This window comes from Saccopteryx leptura, chromosome 11 (genome assembly GCF_036850995.1).
Source record: "Saccopteryx leptura isolate mSacLep1 chromosome 11, mSacLep1_pri_phased_curated, whole genome shotgun sequence".
Lineage (NCBI taxonomy): Eukaryota > Metazoa > Chordata > Mammalia > Chiroptera > Emballonuridae > Saccopteryx > Saccopteryx leptura.
In genome coordinates, this window is record NC_089513.1 from 80,711,807 (window position 1) to 80,733,550 (window position 21,744).

General features: G+C 42.7%; 4 non-coding genes across 4 annotated transcripts; 3 read left to right on the forward strand and 1 right to left on the reverse strand.

Moving 5' to 3' along the window:
* Positions 1-3,892: 3,892 nt before the first annotated feature.
* Positions 3,893-3,965, forward strand: TRNAT-CGU (transfer RNA threonine (anticodon CGU)). Its single transcript has one exon. It is a non-coding gene; the product is annotated as a tRNA-Thr (tRNA).
* Positions 3,966-7,297: 3,332 nt separating this feature from the next.
* Positions 7,298-7,391, forward strand: TRNAI-UAU (transfer RNA isoleucine (anticodon UAU)). Its single transcript has 2 exons — positions 7,298-7,335; positions 7,356-7,391. It is a non-coding gene; the product is annotated as a tRNA-Ile (tRNA).
* A 7,572-nt stretch (positions 7,392-14,963) lies between these two features.
* Positions 14,964-15,036, forward strand: TRNAL-GAG (transfer RNA leucine (anticodon GAG)). The gene has a single exon. It is a non-coding gene; the product is annotated as a tRNA-Leu (tRNA).
* Positions 15,037-18,334: 3,298 nt separating this feature from the next.
* TRNAR-ACG (transfer RNA arginine (anticodon ACG)) lies at positions 18,335-18,407 on the reverse strand. Its single transcript has one exon. It is a non-coding gene; the product is annotated as a tRNA-Arg (tRNA).
* Between the last annotated feature and the right edge of the window lie 3,337 nt (positions 18,408-21,744).

Sequence of the window (21,744 nt, forward strand, 5' to 3'; positions counted from 1 at the left end):
TTTTCCTTTTTCTACCCATCTCTCCCAAGCCCTGTCTTTCATTCTGGGTCTACCCTCACATTTCCTTCTTGAAATTGCTGCCTACAGGCAAATGTCTAAGGCGTTTGCATCTCCGTAACTTACTCAGGAAAACCAAAGCTCTGAACCCCTTTATCAGGAAGTTGGCATTCAGCCCGTTTGGATCTCCTGCATATATTAATATAAATATTTTGTAAGGATGGGTTTTTGTCAGAGAAGCCTGGTGCTTCCAGACAAGGAATCCTGCAAAGCCGTTTTAAAGCATTTCCATTTCTTTGTTTCTTAGGTAACTTCTTCACCCTTATTGGCTATCTTTCTCCCCCTTTCAAAAATTAAAAAAAACAACAACCCATCTTTTTTTTAATTTTTATTTTTATCTATTTATTTTTCCAGATATATTTGAAGCCTCCTCTCAGTCCACACAGGTCATTTTCTCTTTTCTTCTCTAGGTACTTGGGCTTACAGTTATCAAAACCCAAACCCAAGGTGATCTTTCCTCGCTGGGATCTGTTCACACCGGAGCCCATGCACCTGCTGCTTGTTTATTCAAAATCAGGCTTCTCCTCTCTCAGTTTCATGGTTCTATGCTACCTTGTTTTGTATGATTTGGATTGTTCTGATGTAATACCTGTCACACACACACATTGCACATCGAGTTGCTACTAGACAGGTAAAATTTTTAAATGGACTTTTACAAAGATGGGTTATCAATACTCCAAACTTCTTACAAAACCAGAGATCAATATTCTCCAAGGACAGAGGGGGGGGAAGTTAATTGGGATGAATCTAATATTTCAAATCCAGAAGGGTGGTTTTACTGTATAAAGTCCAGGCTCAGAAGATGCTGACTGATGCCTTTTCTGAGCTGTTCTTCTGTTCTTCTGTCCTTCTGCGCCCCTTAGAGTTCTGCAGGGCAACTGGCTCTACTGTCATTCTCTCCGCCACAGAAGCTGCAGACATTGTGTTGACCTCTTAACACAGAAGCCATCTCCCCAGATGGTTTCATTCCCAGCAACCTCCCCAGCTGCATTAACAGAATAAAATCACAGCCTTCCAACGGACAAGAAGTGACCTCTGGTCTTGAAAGCCAGTAACTTTTAGTCCTAAGTGAATGCTCCCCCAGGAAAGTCTTCAAAGGAAGGTTTGGAAATGCACTGAGGACAGTTGTGGGCCAGACCCTGGTGTTGTTAGTGACCTTCTATAAAACTGCTCAAAAGCTCAATGCAAATGTTAATTCCAACAAAACTAACCTGAGTCTTGCTGGTGGTTCCCTTTAGAAAACCAAGCACTTATTTAGCTTGGTTCCAGAGAATATGCCACACACATTTTATTCCTGCCACTTGGTCCTTACCTCCTCAACTTTAGCTTCAAAATGGTCTTTCAATTCCTATATATTTGGCTGCGGAAACTTCTCATTTAGAAGGCCGTGGTGCAGTCACACTGCTCATTCCCTGCCCCAAACCCATACGCAGAAGGTCCCTGCTCTTGGGGTTTAATGCTCAGCAATTTCTCTCTTGAAATTCGTAAGAGTTTTTTTATCTTTAAACCTGTTTTTTCAAGGTCCAGTGGGATGTGGATGGAGCATATGCAGGCATCACTTAACTTAGATGTTGAAAACTACAAGAAAAATAGAACTCAGTGATGTGAATTATATTTTATGCAATAAAGACATGATGAAAGGAAGAATATTAAAATGACAAGCCAAAGAAGTTTTGCCCAAAACTTCTGTAAAGCAAATTTTCATTGGCACTTTTAATAAGTGAAATTTAGTCATGTGGAGGAAGGAGAAGGCAGGCTTTGGGTTCACAGAGGTAAGTTCATCATACTTGGCTGTCCAAGGCTCATTGTGTTTTTGGTCCATGAAAAGTCACTCTCAGGACTTTGTTTCATAAATATGCCTTCCCCTGTCATGCCATGTATTCAAGCCCTTTGCTCCAATGTGTGGATCTTCTCTTAAGTATTTAGGATACTTAGGGAAAAAAAACTACCCTTGAAAAGTGTTTTGAGTGATTTTAATTTTCATTGGCACTGCTGATCTTGATTTTGTTTTCTTCTACTCAACACAGTTTTTAGAATCTATTGTCTTGCTACATTTACATCTGCTTCTGTGTGCAGCTGCTGCGTGGCACAAAATTCATATGCAGCCACTGCAGTACAGCTGATGGACATCCAGGTTGCCTCCTACAATCTGGTACCTCAAAATGCTACCGACTATACCAGGCAAGGCCAGCCATGGAGCTGGGCTGGAATTTCACCGAGGTATACTTCTAGGAAAGAAATCGCTGCCTAGTAACTTAAAAGCTATACAGGGGGAGAAAACTCATTTAATGTCAAAGCTGCAAAAATCTTAAGATCCTAAATTTAAGACCAAGATCTTAGTCCACATAGAATGTCATTGAATGCATTTTTTTTTTTTTTTACATCTAAGTTGCATCATTCTAAGAAGAAATCTCAGAGGGAGCTATTAATTTACTTTTCCAAAACCACAAGGTACTTTTTCAGAGGAGGGAATCTCTGCTAGCTGTGACCTTGGCAAGAGAACAGAGGTGTATCAGAAGTGGGACACAAACCCACCGAGACCAGAAACCCCCGTGGGAAGTAAAGCTTGAGTGTAGCTGCCTCAGACCACTCAGCCACTCTGATGCCTCAGTGTTTAGTTTTCAGAGTATTATAATAAAGACTCTGACGATCAACGCCCAGCTGCATCCTAGGGTAAAGGTGGGGGGCCCCATTTCTGGGATATGATGGACTAGGGTGCAACCCTGAACTCACTGAGAAATTCGAAGACAGGAGAGGACAGGTGTCAGTGAGGACCTGAACAAGTCCTACAGCCCTGAGGTGGCATGTTGGGCAGTGAGGGGCTCCCTCTTCGCCTCCCCTCCCACGGCACTCCTAGCCCAGGCCCCTAGACCCCCAACCCCACTTGTTACCCCAACACTGTGTTCTTTGTAACTCACCTCTCATCCAGCAGATCCAGCTCCATGCTGCTCCAGGATCGGGGGAGATTCTCAGCGAAGAAGTGGCCAACCCCCTATCTGAACAAGAGGGTCATATTCCCTGTTCTCAATCCATCCAGATTGTGATGTCAGACATGAGTGAGGGATCCTTCAGGTGATTTCCTGTGCTGGCCTGAGAGTCCTCCAAGGGGCTCTTCAGGAATGATGGAGCGTTTCCTAGATTCCTGACCACAGACCTGCAAGACAGAATAAATGGGGTTGTCTCCTGTACCCCGTTTCCTTACATTGTGGTTGCTGCTTGTCTGAGCTCAGTCTCCAGACTGCCCCTTTATCTAGTGAAAAGTGGCCGTTTTCTGGTATCTTTGCCAGGGCTCCCGTGGACAGAGCTCCTCTGTCTGGATTCAGCGTCTCCAGTGAAAAGAGATGCAGGCTTGGTCCTCAGCCCAGACCCACCTTCCAGTGTCCAGGAAAGCCCTGTCCAGGCCCTGCCCCTCTCTCGGCGCCTCTCGGTCTCTTTCCTGACACCTGACGTCGGGGATTTCCTGACCAGACGAGGCACGAGAATTGATGTCTGGTCGCCAAGGGCGCGTTGTGAATGAAGCAGCTGCACCTGGTCCACGCCCCAACCCCGCATCCCGGCAGATGGGTCAGGCTCTCATTGTCCGCTGACCCAACCTTGTCCCAGTCCCGATCCTAACCAACCCCTCACAGGCGGGGCGGGAAGTCCTGCACTTCCTTTGACAAAACCATTTGAGGAGGAGGATGCTGTGACTCTCAGGACGGGAATATCTTTATTAACAGCCCAGAAAATCAGAAAGGGGCTGAAGGTGGAATGTCAGATTTTCTAGAAAACAACAAAAACCTAAAGATATAAACATATGATCAACTTTAAGAGGAGTTAGTGGCTTCTTAGCTGGGGCTCCGTAGCTCAGGGGTTAGAGCACTGGTCTCGTAAACCAGGGGTCGTGAGTTCGAATCTCACTGGAGCCTCTGTAGCTTTGCTTTTGACTGTAGAGAATGTTTCCCTGACTCCAAAGAACGAATTCCTCGATGTCTGAGCTTACTGCTAACAAAAGTAGGGAGTTCTAGAACTGAGAATTCTTCAGAACAGGTAGTAAGTAATTAAAGCTGCTGTGTTATATGAACTCGGTAATACCTGAAGTACAACCAATGCCAACACTGTTCCCCCCTTATTCACGCAGGATGGGTTTCAGGACCCCTGAAGTGGTGGATAGTACCAAACTCTATGTGGTTTCCCTCCCTATATACTACACATATCTATGATGATGTGTAGTTTATATGTCAGGCACAGTAAGAAATTAACAATAATTAATAATAAAATAGAACAATTATAACAATGTACTGTAATAAGAGTTATGTAAATATGGTGTATGTCAAAAAGTTTTACTATCTTGTATTCACCCTCTCGTGCTAATGTGAGATGAGGTGAGGTGAATGAAGTGGGTGACTTAGCGTTAGGCTACAATTGACCTTCTGAAGATACATCGGGAGGGTTATCAGCTGCAGGTGATCCCGGGACCATGGAACCGTGATGATGTCCATCATTGTATGTCAGGAGTGAATGATGTCCAAGGTGGAGGATCCTCCATAGTGGAAGGTTTTTTCCAAAACCTTTTGAAAGAACACTGTACTCAGAAGTGGTCTTTTTTCATTATCAAAATCTTGCTGCAGAGGTTGTAATCCTTCAGCGGTCGTTTGGGTGACTTTAGTAGTTGCAACTCGATCACGCTACTCACAACAGTGCCCAATTCAAAATGTATGGATTATTTATTTCTAAAAATTTTCACTTAATATTTTCAGGCTGTGGTTGACTTTAGGTAACTGAAACACTGGGAATCAAAACCTCAGATAAAGGGGGGGGGTCTACTGTATAAAACCAGCTGATAAACAGATTTGTATTGCATTTCAGTCACTTGCTACTTAAAGAGTCCTGACTAATTTAAGACATTGGAGGCCTAAAGAGACTATGTTATAATTATCAATTGTATCATTTATCTAATGATGCTAAAGTCCCCTGGAGAGAAGAGACACATCTTATTAGATTTTGTATCTCAAAGCCTTGCAGAATATGGACCCAAGTATGTGCTCAGTAACTGTTGAATGAAACCTAGCTAAAGAAATGTAACCAGAGTGCGGTGAGTTTCAGAGATGCTTTAGGAGGCTTATAAATTACCTGAAGGCCAAGGAACCAAGATCAACTAAGAAAGAGAAACAAAGAAAGTAACTAAGCCCTGGTGAATATTCTACATAAATATGAAGTGACAGATCCTGCTGGCCTCAGTGTATTATCTCACAACTGGAATTAGCTGCCCCCCAAAACAAGCCCTTGATAACATCTGAAGGTTTACATTAGTTACCAAAAGCGATGATCTATATACCAAACATTAAAATTATGGAATTTTCCTACACCACATGTAAATTAATTAATTAATAATACGATACTACCGACAAGACCCAGATACATTCCTCAAAAAAGTACTCTAGATTCTTGAGACAACCACCACATTTCACATTGTACTATGTTTGAAAATTTTACAGGAAATTGATAAAGAGTGATTCACTTCTACTAAAATCAACCAGAGTAGCTTCCTGGTACCTTGGTTGCTCCTCAGAGTCTTCAAGGTTCTTTATGTTTTCACAACTTCACGAACACTGCTCTTCTCGAAATACTCCTCCATCCTTCTAGCCAAGTGACGTACTTTTTCACCACAAGCCAGTCGGAATTCAAATATGTGATGAGTAAATTTTTTTTTAACTTAATTTTTTGAAAAAGGAACAGATGCTGCTGTAACTGCGGAACCAGCTCAGACTGGCTCTGTCTGTCTCTTATAAAATACTCAGTTGTTTTCAGAGACAGCAGAGCAAAACTTCAAGCCATGAAGTCGAAGCATGTACAGAGGACGTGACGGAAACCCGAATGTCTGGGTCTTTTCAGAAGTGAAGGGTGCGCTGTCCTGGAAGGTCTGGTGCTGAAACCCCTTAAATCTCTCCCAGAGCCCGGATCAGAAAGAGGTAACAGCCTGCCTCCTGTCTCCTTGCTAGTCGATTTCAAAATAAAGCCTTTCTTTTCAGAACGAGGTGCCGTAAGCATCGGTTTTTATTCCCCTGGGGCCGTGAACCCTTGCTCGGTAACACTACATTTCCAAACCTGCATGTGCAGCAAAATGAAGTAATCAGGAAACTATTTAACCTGGGTCAAAAAAAAATAACCTGGAAAACTAAAGCCATCTTTGTAATTATTTTATTGTGCTAATGTTTATAGTATTTGCAGTTCTCCCATTGAAATACAGGGGTGAGATTTTTAACTCACATTGATAAAAAGCTGTTCATTACAGGGCACTGTTTAGTGATTAAAAAAAAAAAAAAATGCAACACAGGATCTCCAGTTCCTTAGGTAAGGAGCTGGGAAGTCTCCTGTTTATCCTCACGATAATTAAAAAGCTAGACAGACTGAAAAATCAACAGTTCTGTTGAGAGGGGAGGTCACAGGGAAACCCCTGTCCCGGAGTCTGGAGACAGACGGTGAATACAGGGAGTCACGGGCTTGCTAGAGCAGAGATCCCAAGGCTCAGTCTAGTCCCTTCTCTGCACAATTCTCCTCGCTGACGAGAGTTATTCCATAAAAGCCAGAGGCTTCATGTTCATGTGTTTGTATAGTTTGACAGCTGCAATTTTCCCAGGCCAAAAACAAACAAGCAAGCACACCAGCAAATAAACAAAACTGGCTTTCTAATAAGAAGCCCCGGGGAGGATACAGGGACATTGGGTGGACATCACGTCGCAGGAGCAGACTGTCTGCAGTGAACCTTCATGGGGGGTCCAGGCAGGTGGAGGAGGAGGAGGGGTGGGGTGGTCACCGCCTTCTTCTGTGACGCGCGCAAAGCAGAAGTGGTCACCTCTAGGGCAGTGGTGTTCCCGCGGAAGATGCGGGTCGGCTGGCTCTGACTTCAAAGGCGGTTTTCAGGCGGAATAGGAAGGATTCGGGGGCTCCGCGTGCGGCGGTGGGGTGGGGGGCTCAGGGCGGTGCTTTGCGGGATCCCTGGGTAATGGCGCTTCGCGGCGGCGCAGAGGCAGCGTGGCATCATCCTTCCGGCAGATATGGCAGCGCCGTGACCGAAGCGTGTTATATTCGCCAGGCCAGCTCCGGCGAGAGGGATGCGTGTGCGTGTGCGTGTGCGTGTGCAGGTGCATATCCAGGGGCTGCCAGTCCCGGGCATACGGTTCCCGGCTCCACCAGTAGCCGGGGTCGCGCGTGTCTCTCCGACTCCGTAGAGCGCGCGCGGGCAACGTAGAGAAAGCATGCTCCAGTGGCGCAATCGGTTAGCGCGCGGTACTTATACAGCAGTATATGTGCGGGTGATGCCGAGGTTGTGAGTTCGAGCCTCACCTGGAGCATGTTTTCTTCCCTTTATGGTGTCAGGAAAACCCATTTCTTTCTTACGCGTCTCCCCCTTCTGTTTAAATAAAAAGCTAAAAGGGAGGTTATTATATTTTCCATGGTGAGACCGCAGATATTCCCCTGATTAAAGAGTATGTTGCACCGTTTTCAAACAGGAAGAAAGCACACCAGAAGAAAAATTGAAATTATCCAAGGAAATCAGTTTCTCTTCTATCAGGAGAGCTTATAGCTGGTTGTGCAGTTCAGTCTTCCTCACTCTCTCCCGCTGGAGACGGGGTTCCAAATGTGAAGTTTCCATTGTCCTCAGGTGGAGTTACCCTTCCGACATTAACGTGTGACTATGCACCGAGTATTGCCAGCTCAGGAAGCTCACTCAGGCTTCCAGGCCCAGAGTTTTTATTGAGGCTTCATCACGTAGGTATGAATGATTGATTATGCTATATTATGAGATACTATTACTTACTTTAAAGAAATTGAAACTAAGACTGCGTGGTATTGCTGTAAGATTAGACAAACAGGCTAATGAGAGAGTAGCCAAAAAACAAACACAATAAAAAAACCAATACACAACACAGTTCCCTGTTTTCTTTTTTTTTTAACAAGGAGACATTGCAATTTAGTGGGACAGGAATGACTGCTCAGTAAATAATGCTGGGTCAATTAAAATCATATAGAAAAAAATAAATCCAATTCCTATCTCACACCATATATAAATCCAGGATGGAATTAAACTTAGTGGTTAAAAGTAAAACTTTTTGAAGAAAACAGGAAAATAGCTCCATGACTTTAATGTAGGCAACTACATATTTGTGAAATAACCATTAAGACAGATAAATTGGACTTAATTAAAATTTAAAACTTTAAAATACAAAGTTAGGAGCACTGAAAGCATGGCACAAACTAGGAGAAGAGATTTGTAACACATATATCTGACAATTTTATTCATGATATTTAATGAACTATGAACCCATATTTTTAATTTAAACTTTTTTAAAATTTCATAACATTTTTATTTGGGTTAGAGAAATTCACAGGTTATTTTAATTCACTGATATAGTTCTTTGCCCATTTTAGAAGAGCAGTTGCAGCTGGAATATTTTAAAAAATTATTTAGAAATTAAAGTTAATGGGATGACATTGATCAATAAGAGTACTTAAGTTTCAGATTATATAGATAATCTCTATAGCATTTGAACTGTTGATTGCATTGTGTACCCATCACCCAAAGTCAAATCATTTTTTGTCACTGAGTATTTGTCCCAAACCTATATTTTTTACAAACCTGGCAACCAACCTAATTTTTTAAATTGGAAAAGCATATAGAAAGGCATAAAATGTCATCAGTCATCAAAAACTGCAATTTAAAATCGCAAAACACTATCACTAAATTCTAGTCTAATATCTTAATTTAAAATGACTGGCAATATGCAGTATTGACTAGGCTGTGAAGCCAGCAGCAACCTTGTGCATTGTTGTTAGTGGTGCAAACTGGTACATTCATTTTTGAAAACTGTTTAGCAGCATCTAATCTAGTTAAACATGCTAATGCCATAAGACCCCATAATTCCATCCATCTATCTGTCTCCCCATCTATCTATCTATCTATCTATCTATCTATCTGATAAATGAGTGTTTATGTTCACAAAAGCCATGCCTAAGAAGGTTCAGTGCTTTTTATAATAACCCCAAATTGGATACCATCCAAATGCCCATCAGCCTTAGAATGAATGAATACATTGTGGTATATCCATCAAATGGAAGTCGATGAACAGGAACAAACTGCTTTAACACATCAAAACATAAATCTCAAAGATAGTATTGAGCAAAAGAAGCCAAACAGACAGTGCAGGATCTAGTTGATTTGGTGTATGTGAAGTTAAAGCAAGTGACAGTCCCTCTAGGGAACGATTTCAAAACAGTGGCTCACTTTGGAGGGTGTCAGATGAGAGAGAGTGCCAGGGAGCTGGTGGTGGTTCCACGGGGATATAAACGTGCAAAGTTCATCAAGCTGTATGCTTACGACCTGCGTTCTTCACTGGATGCAACTTACACCTTCATGGAACAGAAGGAGGAAGGAATGGAAACAGGTGAAAAAAAATATATAGGTGAGCGCTGAAGTAGACATGTTCCCAAATGGCATTGTCCTGGATTCTAGGGAGCGTCCACTCCCGCAGGAAGCCCAGCACCTCCACAGCCCTGCGGCCCGCCAGTGTGTATTCCGAGGAAGTGCGTGTAGTTTCCTTTATTAATCTGGCTTTTCATTCTTTTTATTATACTCAGGAAACTTAGAGTGGTTTTCCCCAGTTGATAATGGGCAAAACATATTTTCAGACAACAAGACAAAAAAATATTTTTCCCCCCTGAGATATGACATTCAAAAAGGAAACGGGAGAAGACAAGATGGCGCTGGAGTAGGCGGACGTACCAACATCCACCTCCCAGAACCAAAGTGGATTACAAACTAATTTTAAGAACTATCATCTGGAAAAACCAACTTTGGACTAAACTAAGAGGACTCTTCAACCAAGGAACACTGAAGAAGCCATACCGAGACTGGATGAGCTTTGGTTGCTCCATATCCTCACCAGCCATTGGTATTATCAATTTTTTTTTTTTAATTTTAGCATTTCTTGGAGTTGTAGTGGTATATTCTTGTGTTTTTCATTTACATTTCTCCAGTGACTAAATAGTGAATCTTTCTATATGCATATTTTATCATCTGTATATCTTACTGTTTGAAGGGGTCATTTAAATTATTTTTTCTATTTTTTTGAGTTTTCTTCTTCAGTATTATTATTTTTGAGTTCTTTATAAAAGTTTAATATATTCTGAGACAAGTCCATATCAGATGTGGCTTTTGCAAATCTGTTCTTCCATTTTGTGGTTCTCCTTTTCATTCTTTTAACATTGTTTTTTGAAGGGTAAATGTAATTTTGATAAATTTCAATACATGCATATTTTTATTGTAAAAAAAAAAGGAAACGGAAGTTTAAAAAGACTGCTTAAAAGTAATTGACAAGGAAGGCTGTGACTGGCGTGGCTGAATAGCTCAGTTGGGAGAGCATTAGACTGAAGATGTAAAGGTACCTGGTTTGACTCTGGGTTTTGACAGAGTTATTGCTAATTTTGGTGGGGCAGTTGACAGTACACCCACAGCCTAACAGTAGGAATATGAAATACGGCTTTAAAAATCTTGTTTTAATGGAAATAAGGGGTGGGGAATCGAAGGTATAGAAAAAAATCTCTTTATTTTCAGACAGAAACTTCAATGTTGTCCCTTCATTCAAACAAAGGGTTTGAGTATGGTGCTAATGATACCAAGGTTGTGGGTTTGATTCCTGTACAGGCCATTGCGCATTTTCCTCTTCTCTCCAGCGAAGTGAATGCTCCAATTTGAGCTACAGTTGAGAACTGGAAGTTCAGACCTTTCCCTCTAACAGACCAGAAAAGTTATTGAAGAAAACTGAGAGAGTAAAATGGGAGTGACACTGGTATGGTTTAGGGAAGAGGAAATTAAGAGGTTGGAGAAGTCTTCTTTATTTTTATTTAGAGAAACAAAAACGTCAAGGAACTGACTTTTTTTTCTTAAAAGATGACTCCTTGAGTGGCTAGTTGGCTCAGTTAGTTAGACTGAAACTACCAACTACCCAACTTCAAGGAAGGAAGGAAAGAAGGAGGAGAGAGGAAGGGAAGGAGGGAGAGAGAGAGGGAGGGAGGGAGGGAGGGAGGGAGGGAGGGAGGGAGGGAGAAAGAGAGGAAAGGAGAAAAAAGTCTAGACACAGATCTTACATAGTTCCCCAAAATTAACCTAAGTGGATGATATATCAGACCTAAATATAAAACTTCTCTAGATTACTTAGGAGAAAACTAGGTGACCTTGGGTTTGTCAGTGATGACCCTTTTAGTTACAACACCAAGAATATCATTCATGAGAAGATAAGTTGGACTCCATTAAAGATAAAATCTTCTGCCATGTAAAATACTCTTGAAAAGAATGAAAGGATAAGCCACAGACTGGAGAAAATATTTGCAAAGCTCATATCTGATGAAGGCCCGGTATCCAAAATATGCATGAAACTTTTAAAACCTGGCAAATAAGTCAACAACCCAATATTTAACAATAGGTAAAATGTCTTTACATACATCATAAAATAAGACATACAGATGGCAAATAAGCATATAAAAAGATACTGAACATTATTTGTCTTTAGGAAATTTTAACATATCACCACATACCTTTAGAATGGCTAAAAGCCAAATGACTGACATCAAATGCTGCAGGATGTGGAGCAATAGGACGAGATCGGGCGTGTTCAGGGTGGTATGGCCGTAGACCATGTGGAGCAATAGGAACTCTCGTTCATTTTGATGAAAATGCATAATAGTACAACCACTTTGAAAAACAGTTCAGCACTTTCTTTTTTCACAAAGCTAAATATAATCTTGTCATATACTCCAACAATTTCATGCTTTGGTATTTGCCAAATTGAATTGAAAACTTATGTCTATACAAAAACCTGCACTGGGATGTTTATAGCAGCTCTATTTATCATTGTCAAGATTTGGAAGCAGTCAAGATGTCCTTCAATAGGTGAATGAATAAATAAACTGTAGTACATCCAGACAGTGGAATGTTATTCAGCACAAAAAAGAAAGGAGTTATCAAGTCATGAAAGACATGAGAGATGGGAGAAACTTACATGCATATTGCTAACTCAAAGAAGCCAGTCTGAAAAAACAATGATTTGACATAGAAAATGCAGAGAGACAGTAAAAAGATCAGTGGTTGCCAAGGGTTTGGTGGGGGTCAGGGGTAAATAGGTGAGGAACAAGTGGAGCACAGGGGATTTTGGGGGCAGGGGAACTACTGCATGTACTATATTGGTGGATACATGACATTATGCACCTGTGTAACACAATAAACCCTAATGTGAATTATGGACTTTAGGTAGTAATAATGTATCAATATTGGTTCATCTATATCACACTAATGGAAGATGTTAATAATAGGAGAGATTCTGAAATGGAGGAAAGGGAGTATGTGAGAACTCTACTTCCTGCACAATGTTTATGTAAACCTAAAAATGCTCTAAAATAGAAAGTTTATTTCAAGAAGTAAATGCTGTTTCAAAGGTGGAAAGACTTTAAATCAAGGACCTGATTTAAAGAGGTAGTCACAGTGGTTGAATTATGTGGTTTGGGGGAGGTAATGAACTAAATTGTCACCACAGTGCTAAAGCATCGATGGGGATGGTGCTTTCAAAAGGGGGTTAGGGGGTAGATTTAGAGTTACTCATAATACCAAGGTTAAACAAAAGCCAGCAATAAAACAAAACTCAAAGCAAGCATCAAAATCAAATCTTTACCATGCTGCCACAGACAGATGCCTGGGCACAGGGATCAGGAACTGGCTGGATTCTCTGTGGGGTCCCCAAATTTCCAGTCAGGAAAGGATCACAACCAGCTTGACAGGACTCAGTGTCTGGGTGGAGAAAATGGATGTCCCAGATGCCTTTCTTCCTCTGTGAGTCATGGCACCAGACTGTCAAAGACAAGAATCAGATAAAGGAAGAGTTTGATTCTATTCAGGCTATTATAACAGGGAGAGCACTGCGGATTCGGACATCAGAGTGTCTCTGCAAGATGGCTTGCCTTAGACTTTTACAAGGAATAGTAGACAAGTTACAGGCGAGGTTATTTATATTTGGAATTGTTTTGCAATCAGTGAAGTCTTACTCATATGAATAGAAAATACTTATCTCTGCATCTAGCTACTTCAAAGAGCATTGCACAGGAAAGGATTAACATAGCAAGCCTGACGTTACTATCTATAAGACCCACTTGCAAGATTGGCTTTTAGCTAGCAACTGGGTACCTAAACCTTTCCCATCATTTCTTAAACGACACAGGTGGCTCTCTGTGCCTGAACCATTTGTGCAAACAGTATGGTTTCTGTTGAACACCTGCTTTCTCTCTGGGTGTCTGGAGTTTTGATATATACTAGGCAGCCCTAAATAAATATATTGGACACCGAGTCACTAATAAACGTTCCTGGTGAATGTTTCCCATGTGTTGTCACAATTGTTGGCTGAAGGAAGCAAACATATCCTGTGTGACTTGTGCCTGGTTTCCACTGGACTTTGCCCATGTACTGAATTTGCTTTGTGTCCTTTGCTGTAACAAATCATACTTGTGAGGACAGCTATATACTGAGTCTTTCTAGTGAATCACTGAACCAACAGATACAACAGGGGGACCCCCGGCACAGGTCAAAAACAGATCTCATCTTAGCTAATCGCTCATGAGATCAAGAATGAGAAGCTGGCCAGGTGTGAAAGGGGAAGCAGTCTGAGGCAAAGAGGAAAGGTTTGTGTTTGGCCTTGTCCATACTTAAAGAGTATACGTAATTTAAAAAATGTTTTTACTTACTGACTTCAGAAAGAGAGGAAGGGAGAGAGTGAAAGACAGGAACATCAATCTGTTCCTGTGAGCGCTCTGACTGGTGGTCAAACCAGCAACCTCTGCGCTTTGGATGACGCCCTAACCAACCAAGTTATTTGGCCAGGGCAAGAGTATGATGTTTTGTATTGCATAGGAAGTGGGGCTTGTTGACTTCAAATATCTCGTGCAATTTTTATATAAGGCATGGTAATGAATTCAATGTCTCCTTGTCATAAAACTGGGAACTGTAAGTCCCCCACCCCCAGGCTCTCTACTCTGTCCCATTGATCTATGTGTCTGTTTTTACACCAATATCACACTGTCTTAATTTCCATACCTTTAAAATAAGTAGTAATATTGGATAGCCTAATAATATATGGCAGTTCAGTGGGGAAAAGTTTTATTTTTCAATATATAATGCTGGGTCCATTGAAATCATGTAGGAAAAAGATGAATTCAATCCCTCTCTTATACCATACATAAATTCAAGATGGAATTGGACTAAACTGTTAAACGCAAAACACTAAAATTTCTAGAAAAAAAAAGTTAAATGTACATTATCCCAGGACCCAGCAATTCCAACCTTCTACCCACTTCTCTGCATCTTCTTTGTCACCATCTTCTCTTGCCTGGACTACTGCAAGTGGATATCCCAGGAGAGGGAGCGCCAGGGAGCTGGTGGAGGTTCCACAGGGATATGAACTTGCAAAGTACATCACAAAGGGGGGAGGGATGTAAACACCTGAAAGAATAAAGTATAGATGAGCGCTGAGCTAGACACCATCCCGAATGGTGTCTTGGACCCCAGGGAGTGTCCACTCCCGCAGGAAGCTCTGCACCTCCACCGCCCTGTGGCCCACTAGTGTGTATCTGAGGAAGAACATGTAGTTTCCTTTATCTGGTTTTTCGTTCTTCCTGTCATACTCAGGAAACTTTGGGTGGGTTTCCCCAGTCTGATCTCGTGCTGACTGATACACTTATTTTTAAAATGGGCAATACGTTATATTTTAAGAAAGCAAAACCAAAAACAATCTCAAATTTTGAGATGTGACATCCAAGACAAAAATGAAGAAGGTTTTTAAAGGGCTATTTAAAAGTAATTGACAAGAGAGATAGGGCCAGGCTTGGCTAAAATAGCTCAGTTGGGAGAGTGTTAGACTGAGAATCTAAAGGTCCCTGGTTTAATACTGGGTTTTGGCAAGTGTATGTGTGAGTGTGTGTGTGTGTGTGTGTGTGTTTGTGAATGTAGTTTAATTTTTTTAAATTATAGTTTACAATCATTATTATTTGTATTTCTTTCAGGTGTAAAGCATAGTGGGACAATCATATACTTTACAAAGTGTTCCTACCTATATTTCTAGTACCCACCTGACACCATTCGTAGTTATTACAATAATATTGGCTACATTTCCTATGCTGTACTTTACCATGGGTGTCTTGTAACAACTAATTTGTACTTAATCCCGTCACTTGTTTTCACCTAGTTCCCCAACCCTTCTTCCTCCTGGCAACCATCAGTCTGTCTCTGTGTCTATGAGTCTGCTTCTGTTTTGATTGTTTGTTTTTTTATTGTTCTTTACATTTTACATATAAGTGAAATCATATATTTGTCTCTCTGTCTGGCTTATTTCACTTAGCATAATACCTTTAGGTTTAACCATGCTGTCACAAATGATAAGATTTCATTCCTTTTATGGCCGAGTAGTATTCCATATATGAATGTACCACCATTTTCTATCCACTCATCTATTGGTGGGCACTTGGGTTGCTATTACAGCTTGGCTTTTGTAAATAAAGACACAATTAAAATAGGGGCGCATATATTTTTTCAAATTAGTTTGGGGTTTCTTTGGGTAAATCCCCTGAAGTAGAATCACTGGTCATAAGGCAGTTCCATTTTTAATATTTTGAGATGACTCCATACTGCTGTCCACAGTGGCTGCACCAGTCTGCACTCCCACCAGCAGTGCATGAGGATTCCCTTTTCTCCACATCCTCTCCAGCACTTGTTGTTTGTTGATTTATTGATGGTAGCCATTCTGACAGGTGGGAGGTGATATTTCATGGTGGTTTTCATTTGCATTTTTCTTATGATTAGTGATATTGAGCGTCTTTTCATATGTCTATTAGTCATCTGTATGTCCTCTTTGGAGAAGTGACTATTCAGTTCCTTTGCCCATTTTTTAATTAGATTTTTTTTTTGGTGTTGAGTTGTATGAGTTCAATTTTGTATATTAACCCCTTATCAGATGTACCACTGGTGAATATGTTCTCACATTCAGTGTGTTGTCTTTGCATTTTGTTTCCTTTGCTGCTGAAAAACTTTTTAGTTTGATGTAGCTCTATTTCTTTTTTTTTTCTTTCCCTTGCTTGAGGAGATATATCAGAAAAAAAAAATATTACTAAGAGAAATTTATGAGATTTACTGGTTCTGTTTTCTTCTAGGAGTTTATGATTTCAAGTCTTACACTGAAATCTTTAAATGTATCAAATTTGTTCTTGCTTTGAGTTTATTCTTGTTTATGGTGTAAGATGGTTGTCTAATTTCATTTTTTATATTTAGCCAATTTTTCACTCGACCATACCTTCGGGTGTATTGCGAAGCATCTGGAGGCTCCAAGTATAGGTTTTTCTGTTTCTGGTTGAAGATATTGTTGAGTTTTGGGGGAGATTTATCGGTATTGCTTCCTACCCCGCCATTAATCTGACGTCCTAATTTCATTTTTTAAACATGATTTATTGAATAGGAATGTTGCCAAATTTTAATACTTACCTGGGGCCCCCAGAATCTGGCATTTCTGCAAACCACTCAGACTTTCTCCACCACTCCAGAATTACACCAGTTTTGCTGTGAGTGGGGCAATACTGGAAACCCTGTTTCATGAGTGTTATTGCCCATGGCTCCTCTCCTCAATCCCACGGGCCTTTCTTTTGGTTGAACCAACTTGAAAATAACAGGTCATTAAGTCATGGGTCCTTAAAAAGAAGTATGCAGTTTACAAAGCAGCACAGACTGCACTCAGTCAGCCTCTACACAAAGATTTTCCTGTAGATTTTTAGTCCAAATCCAAAGAATTGAAATTAGACTCCTTGTTGAAGTCTGTACATACAGTTTAGAGGTGTTTTCTGAGGGATGGACAAGCTGGTGCTAGGGAGAGAAGTTCCCTTCGTGTTTACACAATGTCAACGAACCTAAAATCATTGTCTTAAAACAGTGTTCTTGTAGTGGCCGGGCAGTTGAGTTGGTTGACGAGTGGTGCCCACAACGTCAATGTTGCGGGTTCGACCTCGGTACCTAGACCATTGCAGTGATTGCGTTTCGTCTTTCAAGTGGAGCCACCGATAATTCGAGACTGTTAGTGATCACAGAATTTCCAACTTTCTTCTCCTCATGGAATACGAATGCTGTCGTTTATTTCATCTTTTAAATATAAAGTAACCTACAAGCGTCAGGAAGAGTTTCATGAAGAAAACTGAGGGAATACAGTGGGAGAGAGGTGGGTGTCAGGGAAGGAGGAATTAAGAAGAGTCACGAAGTTTGCCTGCTTAGTTCTGAGTGAAACTTCAGGAGATGATATTATTTTGGTGCTTTGAGTAGGTGTCTGTGGAGAAACGGCAGCGGGGTGCGGGCCTCATCCCCTCGGTTTCCAAGGTGAGGGTGCCCCTGGCTCCTCTGTGAAAGCGCTCCCCCCACCCCCCCAGGTGTAAGGAGCGGGGCCCGCAGGCGGCGCGGCAGGAACTGGCCAGGTGTCCTCTGCACCTGGCCGGACACGCGGGGCCGCCGCCGGCCGCGCTCTGGCCCACGCGTCCAGCCTCCGCGCCCACAGTGCACGTGAGTTTCTTCAGCACAGGTACCTGCGAGGCCCAGCGAGGACACGGCGACACTTTTGGAACTTCATGCACTTTACTGAGGTGCTCTTCTGGTTCGGTTTGAGGAATGAATGTCCCACTCTTGGTGGTGGTTTCCCGGCCTCCGCCCGGCCTCAGCGCGGATACAGGAAGCCGCTGCCCTCGTCACCTTGCACTCTCCTCTTCTCCCGGGTCTTCACTTTTTTATTTTATTTATTTTATTTTATTTTATTTTATTTTATTTTATTTTATTTTATTTTATTTTTTTAAGAGGGTGTTCCTGTTGGTTCTGCTGTCCCCTGCTGGCCGGTTTCTCAGCTCCGGGGCGAGCAGGTGCGAACCTGGGCTGAGATGTACGGGCGGGGGCTTCAGAAGCAGCTCGATCCCGCGTCCCCGCGAACGAGCCCCCCCGGGACTCAACATGTCCCCCGATGGCCCTGCTCTTGCTGGTAGCCATGTGCCCGGTAAAGACAACGTGCGTGCGGGAGAGCCCTCTGCGAGCCAGGACTCTGACCAACGCGAAATAGCCCTGATGGAGGCAGCCGAGGTGGGAGAGCAAGTCAGAAGGATCAGTTCCAGAAAACTTATTCGAAGGACTTCCAGGGGTGTTTCAACAGCTTTTTGGAAGGAATGGGGAAAAAAAGTTGAGCGAGCCAGCCAGGAGTCGAACCTAGAATCTTCTGATCCGTAGTCAGACGCGTTATCCATTGCGCCACTGGCCCACATGTAGAGGAGTTCCTCAGTACTATTACTTTTATTGCGATAGGTAGTTGGTAATCTACCAAGAAATGGTTTTCTTATTTAGACAGCTGTTAGAACCAAAAACCATCCTGATTCTGGAAAAGCTTGATTTATTTTGTGATTTGTTCGCATAGTATAGATTTACATGAAAATGTTTCCCTTCATTATTCAGTTTATATCAGTGCCCATTTTTGAGCTCATTACTGTTTTTCAGAATATTCATCTATCCACAAAATGCAATAATCTCAAAATGCAATAAGAAGGCAAGAATTCAATATTTGGTTCCCTTTTAAATATCTTGTATTGGGTTAGGATCATAAAAAGCAAAGTGGAAAGAAGGCCCTGCTGGATTTGAACCCAGGACCTTCTGTTTACTAGATAGGAACTTTAGCCAGCTAAGCCACAGAGCCAGTTTATAGGGGGTTATCAACTTACTTATAATTTGAACATTATCTCACATTTCTCTGTTATAATAATCTTTGTGATTGATTTGGAAAGTGATTGGAAAGAAAAAAATTGACACCTAGTCTCAGTCAAAACTAAAAAAGAATCTTCTTTTGGAAGGATGAACACAGGGAAGATTGCAATGACCATTTCCTCTTGGGATTTTGTTCCCATATGGATATTACTAAATTCACAAGACTATAAACTCTGGCGACTAGTCAGAGACCTTTGTTGAACCCCAAAGGAAAAACGAATTGACTCTCTATTAGCCATCATTTTGTTCCAACCACATCTGCTCTCCTCTTTATTAGGGTGGAGAAGGGGGGGGGGTGGTTTACTTGTCAAAGGTTAACACATCTGACACATGGTGGCTGAAAGAACTGTGAGGCTCTGTGTTTCGCCTGCCAGACTGTCCTCCAAAATGGTGTCACTCAGTCCTCAGCTTCAGAAATCAGACTATTGATGGCTCACAGCTGGGTTGGTTTCTGGGACCTGCCCTCAACAGAAGGGACTCACCTTGCTCAAAGTTTCACCAGCCCCTAGCGGTAGCTCATATCCAGGACTGGTTAATGGACAGCCTGCCCTCCCCCTCTCAGTCTCAATTCAGGATATTTCTGAAGGGCCACTTGCAGGTTCAGAAACCCCAGTGAGATCCGCTGAGGTGTGTCACAACTGCATCAAGTTCAACTTCTGCCCAACCCTGCTTCCTTCCTGCGCACACGTCTCCACCTCAGTGACTGTCCCCAGGGAACAGGCCTATGACAAAAAGCAAGTGACTGATGCCACTCTGATCTCTGGAGGTCAAAGCAAGGCTTTCAGAAATCATTTACCATAGCAGGTGCTCCAGTAAAACATGAGTGATAATAGAATAATATTCTTCTCTACACTTTCAGAATTTTCACCACAGAACAAAACAAATGAAGATACCTACTAGTTGATTCAAAAGGTGTACAAATTAATGAAAGCTGCTACATGACCAGAGAATAATTTTTATTGTTGATATTAAAAGCAAATAATTGAAATGAAAAGTTAGAAAATAAATGGCAAATTTAGCCAGTCAAGAATGTGATGCTAATTTCTAGGGGGAAAGCATTATGGATGAAAAAAGGGTTTTAGGAAAGTAACCTCACTGGTTGATCTGACCACAGACCCCCTAACTGGGAAGGTCATGGTGGGTACTGAGCCTCAGGCCTTATAATTTTTTAGTAAAAGGTCATCTTTGCCTGTTCATTGTTCTTATGCATCTAGGTGAACACATCTTTGAAACACCAGAAGTATCCTCTTTTTCAGACCCCTGAGAGGCCTAACCACCCCCCAGAGAGCACGTGATCTTCTTCACTCTCCTGCAATGCAATCCCAGCCTTGCTTTCTCCCACCTTCATGTGATGTTGCTTACATCCCTGCCTTGATTAGAAATGTATAGAAAGAAGCCGCAAAACGGCCATTCTCTGGAAGCAGTTGAGATCTTGCTTCTTGGCAACTGTCATCAGCTTGGTTCAAATAAAATCTTATAAATCCCCTTTACCAGTCTGCACGTTCTTACGCCAGTTACGGGAATATCACGTACTTTATATACTAGTAGTAGTGCTTTTCCTAAAGAAGGCGGTGTAGCGGTAGAGCGTCGGCCTAGCGTGCGGAGGACCCGGGTTCGATTCCCGGCCAGGGCACACAGGAGAAGCGCCCATTTGCTTCTCCACCCCTCTGCCGCGCTTTCCTCTCTGTCTCTCTCTTCCCCTCCCGCAGCCAAGGCTCCATTGGAGCAAAGATGGCCCGGGCGCTGGGGATGGCTCTGTGGCCTCTGCCCCAGGCGCTAGAGTGGCTCTGGTCGCAACATGGCGACGCCCAGGATGGGCAGAGCATCGCCCCCTGGTGGGCAGAGCGTCGCCCCATGGGCGTACCGGGTGGATCCCGGTCGGGCGCATGCGGGAGTCTGTCTGACTGTCTCTCCCTGTTTCCAGTTTCAGAAAAATGAAAAAAAAAAAAAAAAAAAAAAGAGAAAAGAAAAAGAAGACGGTGTATGTAATATATAGATACACGCACACATGTGCTCAAAAACGGAGAGAGCATAAAGAAGGCTTTTAAAACGTGCACAGTCCAATTCTGAAAATATCATTACCCCTCACTTAGAAACGGTCGTGCTGGGAGGAGGGGGGGTAGGCGGAACCTAGCGAAGGGACCAGAGATGACTCAGGAATGAGTGCTCGGCTGGCCCCTCCCTGGTGGACACCTGTCTGCAGGTGTCCAGGGCCAGAGATGGGCGGTTGGGAGGGGCACCTCCTCTGCGATCCCGGCGTTCCTGCCGAGCCAGACAACGGCCCTGACTCTAGACGCCGCCGGTCAAGGGTTTGGGCGTCCCGGTTCTCGTGGACCAAAAGAAGTCACAGGCTCTCTCTCTCGAGAGGCGGACGGTCCGCACCGTCCCCCCGCGCTGGGACTCTTCTCGCTCAGTTTGGGAAGAAGCACGAATTTATAGTTCCCCCCACCCTCTCCCGCACCATTCTTACACCAGAAGAAAAGAATGGGAAGAAGATGGGGAGCGATTCTCTCTTCTCTCTAAGGTGAATATCAAGAAAACTGCTGTTTGCCTACTGAAATAACCACCCTGGCCGGTGAGCTCAGCTCGTTAGAGATGCTGCTGATCCCGCCAAGGTCGCGCTTGGACCTTGTGCAAGTGGTGGTTTCGTGCTTTAAGATGAAGAGTAAAAATTAACCCCCACCCTCTTAGCGTCGAGCAAGAGTCTCCAACTTAAGCAAGATTTTCACTTCCTTCCAGTCTCCTAGCTGGCGGATCCTGGCCCCTTAAGTGGCCGGACGGAATGAGGAACGCCCTTTCCGCGTTTCCTGGGCTGAGGGCTCAGACTCCACCTCCTTGTC